We start from the raw sequence: 11,103 nt of genomic DNA on the forward strand, positions 1-11,103 counted from the left end.
ACAGTACAAAAAATGACTAAGCAACGACATGATTGGAAATGTGTTAAAATGAGTTTTCTATTCTTACTTCATCAGTTGTCTGCAATGTTTTAGAACTCCCCTCACCGTTTTTCTGATGTTTACTGCTGTCTCTGGTATTTGCCCAATTTTGATTCATCCCAATCTGCTTCACAATGGTAAGTTACCTGCATGTCCGACCAGGTCCTTAAAAGCACCATAAACGTACGTTTTCAAAAACATCAACTGACCGGAGTGGTTACTGGTCTTCACTGGTCACCCATATCAAATTTTGTTGCGAAAAGATGACCAAGGACCCGGTCGGACATGCAGGTGACTTGCCATTCTGAAGCAGGTTGGGATGAATCAAAATTAGGCAAATATTGGAAACAGCAATAAACATCAAAAAAACGGTGAGGGGAGTTCTAGAACATTGCAGACAACTCAGAAAAGGGGCTTAGGCCACACCAATTTAATTTGTTGGTTCTCTGATTTTTTCAGGAAAAAGTTGAAGCGAGAGGGCGAAAAAAAAAAAAAATTAGTCGTGTGGTTATACCACCTGTATATCAGCCTCACATGGACCTCCAAAGGAAGGTGCAAGACAGGCAAACACCTGGACATGGAGAAGGACAGTGTAGAAGGGAATTAAGGCAGCCAAATAGACCAGGCACAAAATTAGCTCACAGGGCAATTATTATATTAATCTGGTTTGAATAAACTGAGATGATTCAACAGTTGAATAGTTGTTGTTTTTCTTTTTTTAAAACTGCTATCCCACTCCACTAATTCCACTAAGAGCAATACTGTGTTTCACCGCTGCTACTGCTAACCCACAAGGGCTTCAACTTGCCATTGCATGTTTGTCTGTAAATGTTTGAATGTAACACGTTTCCTGATTCGCTAGTCGTAATCGGCATGTTGAAAGGAGTGGTTTTATTGGTTCTCTACGTCACATGACCTCCAACTACTAAAGAGACACCTCCCCGTTCATGAAAACATGCAGTCTTCGTTTTTTTTAGCGATTTCATTTTTTGGGGTATTGAAACTGATTTTTTTCCCATTGTGATACAAAATACAAGTGGCAAATACGAGAACCAACAAATTTAATTGGTGTGGCCTAATGTTGAAAATACAGCAGTTATCCTTTAATATATGCTTAATGTTTTTTGTGTCATGTGGTTTGTGGAAAGTAAGGCTATTTGTAGTCAGTTTGCAATGTTAAAATTCTCTAATAAAGTCAATCATTGTGTGGAAGCTTGTTGTTTGATTAATTTGTGCTGACTGGAAACAGGCCTGTCCACGTGTCTCAGTGGCCATTTGCATAGGGCATTAGGCATGTACTAGCCAGACAAGTAATCGGACTGCCTTTGGTAATAAGAGTGACACAAAAATGAGTGACTAATATTTTTCCCATGATCCAAGGGGGCCAAACAGGCTAAAATGAATGGTTTAGTCCGGTACATTATCCGTTATCAGTTGCTTTTGTCATTTATAATTTACATTTATCATCAAATCTAAACAACATGACAAATCAATTTGACTTGTCCTTACACAATGAGAAAAAAATCTGTTGACATTAACACGTCCATTAGGCGTGTTATCCTACTAAAGCATGCATTTTGAAATTGTCCAAACTGATTTTAAGACATAATTACCGGGTATTTCAAAACACATTTTACATTGAGAGACATATGGGGAGTTCTTTTTCACCTTCTTCCTCAAATTAATATATGGGTCTATTTGAGGAAAACTATATTTATTCTAACCATATTCTTAAAGACAATATCTTTAGAGATATTTGGATGATATTTTTTGCCTCTTTAAAGGATCGGTGACTGAATTAACAGATTTTTTTGCTTACCTCAATTCATGTTCTGAATTTATATCCTTTAGCATGGATTACAACGACACAAAGCTGAGTTTTTTAGATTTGTGGATCATTCGAGACGGAAAGAAATTATACACTGATCTCTACACGAAGCCCACAGCGAGAAACTGCCTCTTGAGGGCTGATTCTGACCATCCTCTACCACTAAAGAACAGCCTACCTTTTAGCCAATTCTGTCGTTTAAAACGTATCCGTAAAAAACCTGAAGACCTAAATAAGAACATGACAACCATGAAAATAACTTTACAAAGAGGGGCTACAAAAACTCTGTTTTGAATGAAGCAGCTAATAAAATCAACGATATACCAAGAACAGGTTTATTAAGAGATAAACCAAAAAATAAATCTAATAGACGTGTAATATTAACGACTGAGTATTGCAGAAATGGTGGACAGTTTAAGAATACACCCGTCTCCAAAAGAGTTGTCGCCTATCCATCTGTTTGGAATAACAGCTAATAACCTGACTTTCAATTAATCACTTGGCTTCAGAAGTCACTCATATGAAAGCTACAACCCTCCCAAATGAAAATGTATGTACAAAAATAAATGTCATGCACCAAAGAAAGATTGACCCTTTATTTAACACAGACAGGGCAGATTTTCACAAGACAAAAGTTTTGTCGCCTATCGAACATAATGTGAAAATAAGCAGATAAGTAACTTCAAAACACTTCAAATACGCAGATCGGGTGTCATACTTAATCACTGAATCACTCTCACCTCTCCAGAAAATCAACTTTCGCCTTAGGTCTACGAACAGCGAATATGTCACCATCTCTCATTGAACTCCATTGATTTTCATTGTGTTGCTTTCCATGATTACAATGACCCTAAACATACACATAAGGCCAAAGTTGATTTTCTGGTTGATTGGTGTGCGATACCTCTTTTTCCTAAAGATGGTGATGTTGTTGTCATGATACTCATTTTGCCATGCTGCCATGGTGCCATGTTTCCTCCCCAGGGCCAGCTGAATAGTCAAAAGACAGAATAGACACTGACATTTGTATAGGGCTTATATATATGAAGAGTTTGGTTGCAAAACGGTATCCACCATTTTTTACTTTTGCATTTTATTATTGGAAATGACTGTTCAGAAGTCCTATCATCATTCTATGTGTTAACTCATTTTGCAGTGCAATGCAATGCCCAATACAAAAATGGCAATTTCCCAAAATTCTGCACAATGGATATACACCGTTATGCGATGAAAATCTTCATATATATATACACAGTATATATGTTTGTAAATCGAATATATCGTGTCCATTCCAGGGAAACCGTGACACTTACGAGATATTTTAGCTGGGCTAACTGTGCGCCATTGGACACCATCATGATCACACCAATTGTAGAGGCTGTGATGTACTGAGAAAGAAAGGCATGCCACTCAAGTTAAGACAATTCATTATTATTCTGGCCCGCGCAGTCATTTTAGTTGGTCTGCTAGATCGTTACAGTTTGCTTGAAGGGGTTTGGCTCACTAGGCTACAGTTAGGCTACAGTGGCCATACACCATTAATTTATAGTAAATTAGGACGCTACTGTTATTGTTACGCAATGTTGTGCATCATACGGTATTTAGGGCCCAGTGTAACAGTGAAGCTTGTCAATGATATCTGAGGCATAAATGCAATTTCGTTATGCGCTGTGGAGTGCTGTGTCACAATGACAGTGGGAGTTTCCCAGGTGATCTTTCATGTGTGAAGAGGGACCTGTATTATTGAAATATGGCTTGGATGAATGACAACCTTGACAGACATTAAAAGCCTAAAACCCAAGTCCAGTGTTGCCATATTGGGCGGTTACCCGGGCTACTTGGGATGGCCGTCTGCGGGTAAAAACAGGAAAAATTGGCCATTTGGAGTTTTTTCTGCAGTTTTGCGCCCATAGAAATCAATTTGCAATTTGTTGAAATTGGGCTGAATTTAGCACATTTTGGCATTTTTTGATAACCTTTTTGGGCGCAAATTTTGATCAGGCACATCTGGCAACACTGCCCAAGTCCACGCTAAGACTAAGGCTAAAACGTCTGCCTGAAGGGAAAGGGTGCTCAGAATGATTGAATTACATGTTTGCTCAGCCCCCAAGCAAGAAGATACATTTCTGTATAATATGGCCCCTTGATATCATTCATTACTCTGTCAACATCACAGTTAGATAACAAATACACACATTATTATGAAGCACTCTGCTTGATTCAAAACATATGTACTGTACCATGCACTGTAGGGGGCTATACTGTGTATTATTGTTATAATTAATATTCTTCTTATGATTAGAGCTATTGCTTATACATTAATTACACATATGAAATAGAGCAAATATAAATGCATCATATTCTTACTGAGACGAAGGGCCACCTTTTCTGTTCTTTGGCTCCATAGATACCAATACTGGCCACGAGTAATATTCCAAAACCCAGTAACCAAACGGGAGTCTGTATCCATGCAATGTACTGGTAGGCCTTAAAGAAAAGCATGGATGAAATATTATTCACCTTTATTGACTTTGTAACATGACCAATATGCAAATTGGGAATACGATACTGCAGGCCTATGTATATATATATTTTTTAATGAAATAAAAAAAACTTTCATTATCAAATTCAAGGAATGATGCATATTTACCCCATCAGCAAAAGTATTTCTGAGGTAGACATCCAGCCCAATAGCTACTAGGAAAACAACACCTGCAAAAATCTGTACATAGAGGCAAGATACGATTTCATACATGTGCCAAATGATCACACCAACATACATTTAAAATTGAACTCTGTGGTAGAAATTGGACATGAAGCTACCACAATTTATGCCATCAAGTCAGTTTCTTGAACATGAACAGATTAGTCATAGCCCATACTGACATATTTTATGTAGGCTAATGTTTTGAAAGACATGATCTCACAGTAGGTACATCATCATTAAAAACATTGCCACAGTATTTCAAGAACATACATTTAGTTCCAATTATTGTAATGTCACGTCATGACATGTAATGTAATCCCTGTAATGTAATGTAATGGATATTTAACATGGTTCTCACCCTACCTCTGTGTACCACCCGAGTACTGTGTGTACTGTCTGTATATAGCTCTAGAGCCCCCTGATGGAGCTAAGCGGAAATACATCACACACATACTGCAGGTCTGGATGTCTTGTCAGTGCCCAACGTGGGCCGCCTACCCAATGTAGACTCTTTGGACACTGCACATGCGCTTTATGACTTTCACGTTTTAAATGTTTATTTTGCAGCCGCCTGAACATGAACACAAAGGGAAATGTCATATATTTAATTTATACCTTACTTCATACCCTTGTTTTAGGCCTACATCAAATGTAGTATGTCGCTGTAAATAATGTGATATTGTGTTATGAATTGAGAGTTGGTTAGCTGACCAGTTGGAGACCTTTTTTAACGTTTCTGTGACTGTTCTGTATCTCATATAAAACCGAGAGTTTAAAACACTAATTGCCTCCTTTAGGCAGCTGCAAAATAAACAATTAAAACGCGAAAGTAAATAGTGAAACAATCGGTTCTGTGAAACGCTGTTGCAGAAAACACACGTCAGGGTACAGATCTGGCAATTCCTCTTCCTGACACGTCATAATGCACATGTGCAGTGTATTGTTTCAACATCAATGGTGGCTTGCATAGACAGATTTTACAATATATTGACTCTTTGGAGATTAACAAAAAACGTTTAAGGAATTTGTTGGTGGCAAGGACGGACAAATGGTGGATAAAGCCATGAAGGCGAAGCCAACACAACTACTTTGTAGTAGTGGAGCTCATGAAGCTGTACGAAACTGCACAGGTCGGGCGAGAGTCAGGCAATATAATATCAAACATCCTCTATCAGAGTAAGATACTTCAAGCCCTTGCATTTCCTGGATCCATGTGGTGTCAGGTGAACGCCCCTTTAGGAGACCCTTGGAGACTTTAGGTTAGAATGACTGGAATTCCCTTGGCAGTGTAGATGGCGGTAGCGCACATCTCATGCAAGCCGTCACCAAATGCCACAGAGAGAGAAGAAGAAGAAGGAGGGGACCATGGGCAGGGGGTGTTCACTCACGGAACTAGCTACTAGCCACAACTGGCTAACCCTAACCACGGGCCAGTGCAAAATGAATGGGTGTCAATGGAGTTTTCTACCATTATAATTTTTGTGATTTTTTATAATTTTTTGTCCTGAAATATTAATATTAAGTTCGAAGCTAGAAATAATAAGACCCCATTTGAGTAGCGTTTCGATTATTTTGCGCCACTAGATTATTATATACTGGGTCACAAAGCTCAATTTTTATGGGGCCAAACCCATAAACATTAGCGCAATGCTAGCGAGTACAGGTTGAAATCTTCTAACCTGCTGTAAAACTACACACCTGAACGATTTGTCAATACAGCCTATTGTTAAACAACAGTCAAAGTGCTTACCAGGAATGTTTTGTTGATAATATTTGTGACTGGAAATCGCAGTAGCAATGTATTTAGCATATGTATTCCCCTTTCCATTCCATACATTTTCCCACATGAAGGACTGACCTACGCTCGCCAACTAGCCCCTTGACCTTAAGGGCTATATTTGAGTGTTTTTGAAGTTTTGCACAATGTGTACTTAAATGGTTCCTGTGCCTGCATACTTTGACCTATCATGAAGTGGCTGGTGCCATTTGACAGTAGAGACTCTGTAGAATCCTCAGGAAGTGACAGGAAGATGTTGTGATGTACTGCCAAGGACTTACAGGGGTTTGAACATCTTTTTTTTCTGACAGGCGGTTTTAGAAACTCTTGGAAATTACTACATTTCAACAGTTTAGCTGATACATTTTGCCTTGGAAACAAATTTGATACTTACTCACAGGTCTACAGAAGCTGTTTGTCAAAGTTGATCTTTTTACATCTATATATGACCTTTCTCAAGACAATTATGTGTGGATATGCACATGCGTTTTGCCATATGTTTTATTGTAGACCTGATTAGTCAAAATGCACCCCACAAATAAGGTCTCACTGTTCAAGAACAGTTTGAGCTAGAAGCCTCATGATGGTCTCAAATGAAAGCTTACCCCTTGAGGTGTTCTACAGTCATCTGACTTAGTTGGATATGCCTTTTGGGTAGTATTACAGAGATGTTACTGTACAGTACTGTACGGTACTGTACACTATGTACAGTAAAAACATGGGAAGAAAGGGGCATTCTTGAGCAGATTTGAGATTCCTCTGTCTCTGGGTGTAACACAGAAGAGCTATATGACTCATTTGAAAACGTGGACTCTAGACTATCATTCAGTCTTTGAATGGAGTTTCTAGCTCTTGCTTTGAGGGAGCTGCAGTCATTCAAAGCAAATGAGCCAACACAAAGCTGCGTAAAACAGGACCTGCCTACTTCTCTTCTAAGGCTTGTCTTTCAGGGTAGGAATGTCACAGAGCCACTCCAGTGGTGCCTATGTAATCAGCAGGGTCTGGGGATCATGTGGAATACCATTTATCATATGAAATATATGGAAGTGTAGGCAAAAACAGCACAATTCTTGAGAAAAAAAAACGTGATAGTTTTTTCCACAAAAAAGTGGTTTAGTTTGAGTGGAGTTGTACAACTTGTGGTTGAAGTAGAGTAAAAAAAAGAATACACTTTCATAAACCTTGGATTGTAACAGACATTTTGAGACCATGATGATAAGGATATGTTCATGTTTGGATGTCCACTCATCCTAGGAAGGTAGGGAGACATCAGGCGGGGGGTGCTTGGGGGGGTCAAATTTGAAAGGTGACATTGTGTAATAAATTGATGATAATGCACATGAAATATGTTCATATCCCTGTATAGCAGTGATAGGTGTGTTCCTGAGATTCTAAGCTTTCCAATGATATATAATGTTCCTGGGTTTATTACACCACCTGGATTTTAAACAATTGCGGAATGAAGATCAAGTTCAAGTTCAAAGTCATTCGGGTCGCCCCCGGGTCGCCTGACAGTCAAGGGGCTAGTGGACAGTGGACACTCCATAGTTACTGCAGTATGCATGCAAAGCTAACTGGCTACAATGGGAACCAATGAGACTGAGCCTTCTCCCTGTTAGAGATTCTCTGCCACAGACATCATATAGGAAGACAAGATGCGTCGTCCACGTTCCCGTCATGCAAGTCGAACGTCCACGCATGGCGGCCATGTTAAAGCAGCCTTCTGGCTCAACCAGTTGCAGTGAGTTTTGGGTCTTGTACACTCTTCAGATGGCCATAATTCCCTCAAATTTATATCGATTTTCGAAAGGGTTGGTTTTTTATACAGTATAAAAAAATCCAAACGAAAGTATATGTTGATACTGCATAGTGATGCATATTCACATTATTATTATATTATATTACATTATATTATAATGTTCATAGGTCTAAAATCATGTATAATATAATTCAGTAGGCTTATTCGGGCAATTAAATAGATCCCATAAACAAATGCACAAAGTAATCTTTTATATTTTCAGTAAAATAACAAATAAACGTTCACTTGTGGTTTACATTCTACTTTGGTTTCGACAGCTCCACCTTGTGAAAAAAATGAGTCGTGACGCTAAAGCCATCCAGATAGAATTAACTTGTTGCGCTGTAGGCTAAATCTCTCTTCCAGTACGTCATCTCTGTCGTCTATAATTTGATGCAATGAATATATCCATGCCGTCAACGTAATGCACAGCAATGGTTAAAATGTGTATTTGCTGTAGGTCTATCTAATTTTTAGGACAAATAGGTTAAGTGGGAAGCATAGGCCTATTACTCTCCTGGGCGTTTTACCCCAGTCTACACGTAAGTTTTAAGGAGCCCTACCATTTATAAACACGTGTCAATATTTCAGCGAAGCAACAGTATACATTTTCAAGTATCCCAACGTTTCAACTCTTCAGTTTACTTCAGGTGTAACGGAGGGTCTGTGGAGAGTTTAGGCTTCGCTAATATGGCCGACCTGTGCGGACGTGCTTGAAATAAGCGATGACGTATCTAGTCTTCCTATATGATGTCTGTGTTCTCTNCCATGGGGCACCTAAGTCACGCCCTCTACTTCCTGGTTCATGGGGCAGGGGGAGTCAAAAAATAATTACTGGGCTTGAAAATGAGTGTTTTTTTGACACCAATCCAAACCTTGGACCTCCACCTATGCACCACAAATCCAAAAATCACTCATTTTCAAGCCCAGTAATCATTTTTTGACTCCCTCTGCCCCATGAACCAGGAAGTAGAGGGTGTGACTTAGTGCCCCATGCCCCCTCAGCAGACCCAAACTTGAGCACACTCCTTTGCATTGGGTGGACGGAGTTTGGGTTATCTTAACTCTAATAGACGATGTTTGGTAATATGCAATGACTGTGAAACTTACCATGTATACAATGTTCAGCCTGATGAAGAGCCATCTCAGAAGGCTGTCAGTGTCTACCATGATGGGAGGGCAGGCAGTCTCTGGCGGGAGAAGAGTGAAAGAAAAACTCTGATGGACATCTAAAGTAAAACTGAAAAGGAAGCTCTCATGCTGAGGCCTATGCTGCCAAGCGAAAAACCCCAAACCCTTATAGGCCGTTGACGTCGAGATGGTTTGTGGTTAGGGATTAGGCCCAATATTTTCCGCCAACCGGGAAGAGATTAATCCTTTAGGCCTAGAATAGAATTAGGCTCTACACTTCAGAATAGCTGGTTTCAGTTGTTAGAACCAAGCGATTGATCGTATGTAAATGTCAGTCTTATCAATAAATTGGTTTATCCTGATTTTTTTTATAGGCCTACATAGCCTAACATGCCACTTAGAGGTGACCCTCATTTTGAGTACGTGTTTAAAGACTGACTTTTGAGGGGCCCAATTTTTCGCCTAGGGCCCCAAAATGACTAGATCCGCCCCTGGATATTGTTTGACCGGAAGGGTACCTCTGAAGTGTTTTTATTTGTAAGTTATTCGTATGTGTTTATATAGCTCCTAGACTTTTCATACGTTTCAGGTGACAGGAAAAAATGCCAGGTTTAATGGAGATTAGAATTTCCCAAAGCGATAATTGAACAATGTATATTGCCTGGCCATCACTACGATTGTTTTTTAAAAACCTGTCAACCATATCATCATTTTCTTTCATCTATCCATTCCAAGTTTGTCATGAAAAAATGACTCAACGTTAGGCGTAACCAAGGAACGGTGATGCAAACAACCGTATACGGTTATTATAATAACACAATGAGCGCCTATTAGCCAGTGCTCTTGACAGCATGCGAAGCAGAAGAATATTTAAAATAAATAAATAATAATAACCGATTGAGAGATTAATGACGGCGAACAGGGATTTCCAATAAGACCAGAGAAAGGTGCCTATATGCTGACCATCAACCAGAATAAACACATGTATGCCGTGCGATTGTTCAAGTCCTCAAATCTGGCCAAATTCATTAAATGTCGCTCACTATGTTTAAGACTAATTAAAGTTGTGTAATCGAGATGAGCAGTGGCCACAAAGCCCTCTATGCGTTGGCAAAGAGCAAGGTTGACTTACCTTACCTGTTGCGCACACGATATTGCGATGAAAAAAAAGGTTGTCTTTAAAGAATATTTTGTGTGACGTTCTGGAGGGGTTGGCTTAGGGCAGTGGTTCCCAAAACCTTTCTGCTGGGACCCACTTTTGGACCCAACATTATTTCCGCGACCCAGCAACATAATAAGTTCCAAACGTACCGAACATTTTTTTTGGTCTCATAATATTTTAATTAGAATTTTACAGGAAAAGTAGATAAGCTGTACACTAATTGATGTAGGTCTACAAATGAATACCATTGCCAAATTATAGAATGGTTCGGCATAGGCCTATTATGAGAAGGAAACATATTCTGTCTCAGATGGTGCACTTCGGGCAGCACTGTTTCGGTGCGTAATCAATATGCCATAGCACTGAAGCATGAACACTGAAATGCAAAAGTGCTCAATTTGAGATCCAGATCAAGTGTTGATGGGGGGATAAGGATAACTTATCAGGATTCAACTTCCCATGAGAAAGAAAAAGAACATATTTAAGAGTGTAGCAGACCAGGGAGGGGTGCTGCCGGGCCTGTTACCCCTGTCATCTCACATCCCAACTGTTAACACACAACCTTTAGCCTACAGGTCAGTGGCTGCATATAATTCTTTGACTTTTATTTTGAATTACGCAGAGACATGGTCAGTCATCGGCTACTGCACCAGACCGCCCA

This window comes from Engraulis encrasicolus, chromosome 12 (assembly GCF_034702125.1).
Source record: "Engraulis encrasicolus isolate BLACKSEA-1 chromosome 12, IST_EnEncr_1.0, whole genome shotgun sequence".
Classification (NCBI taxonomy): Eukaryota; Metazoa; Chordata; class Actinopteri; order Clupeiformes; family Engraulidae; genus Engraulis; species Engraulis encrasicolus.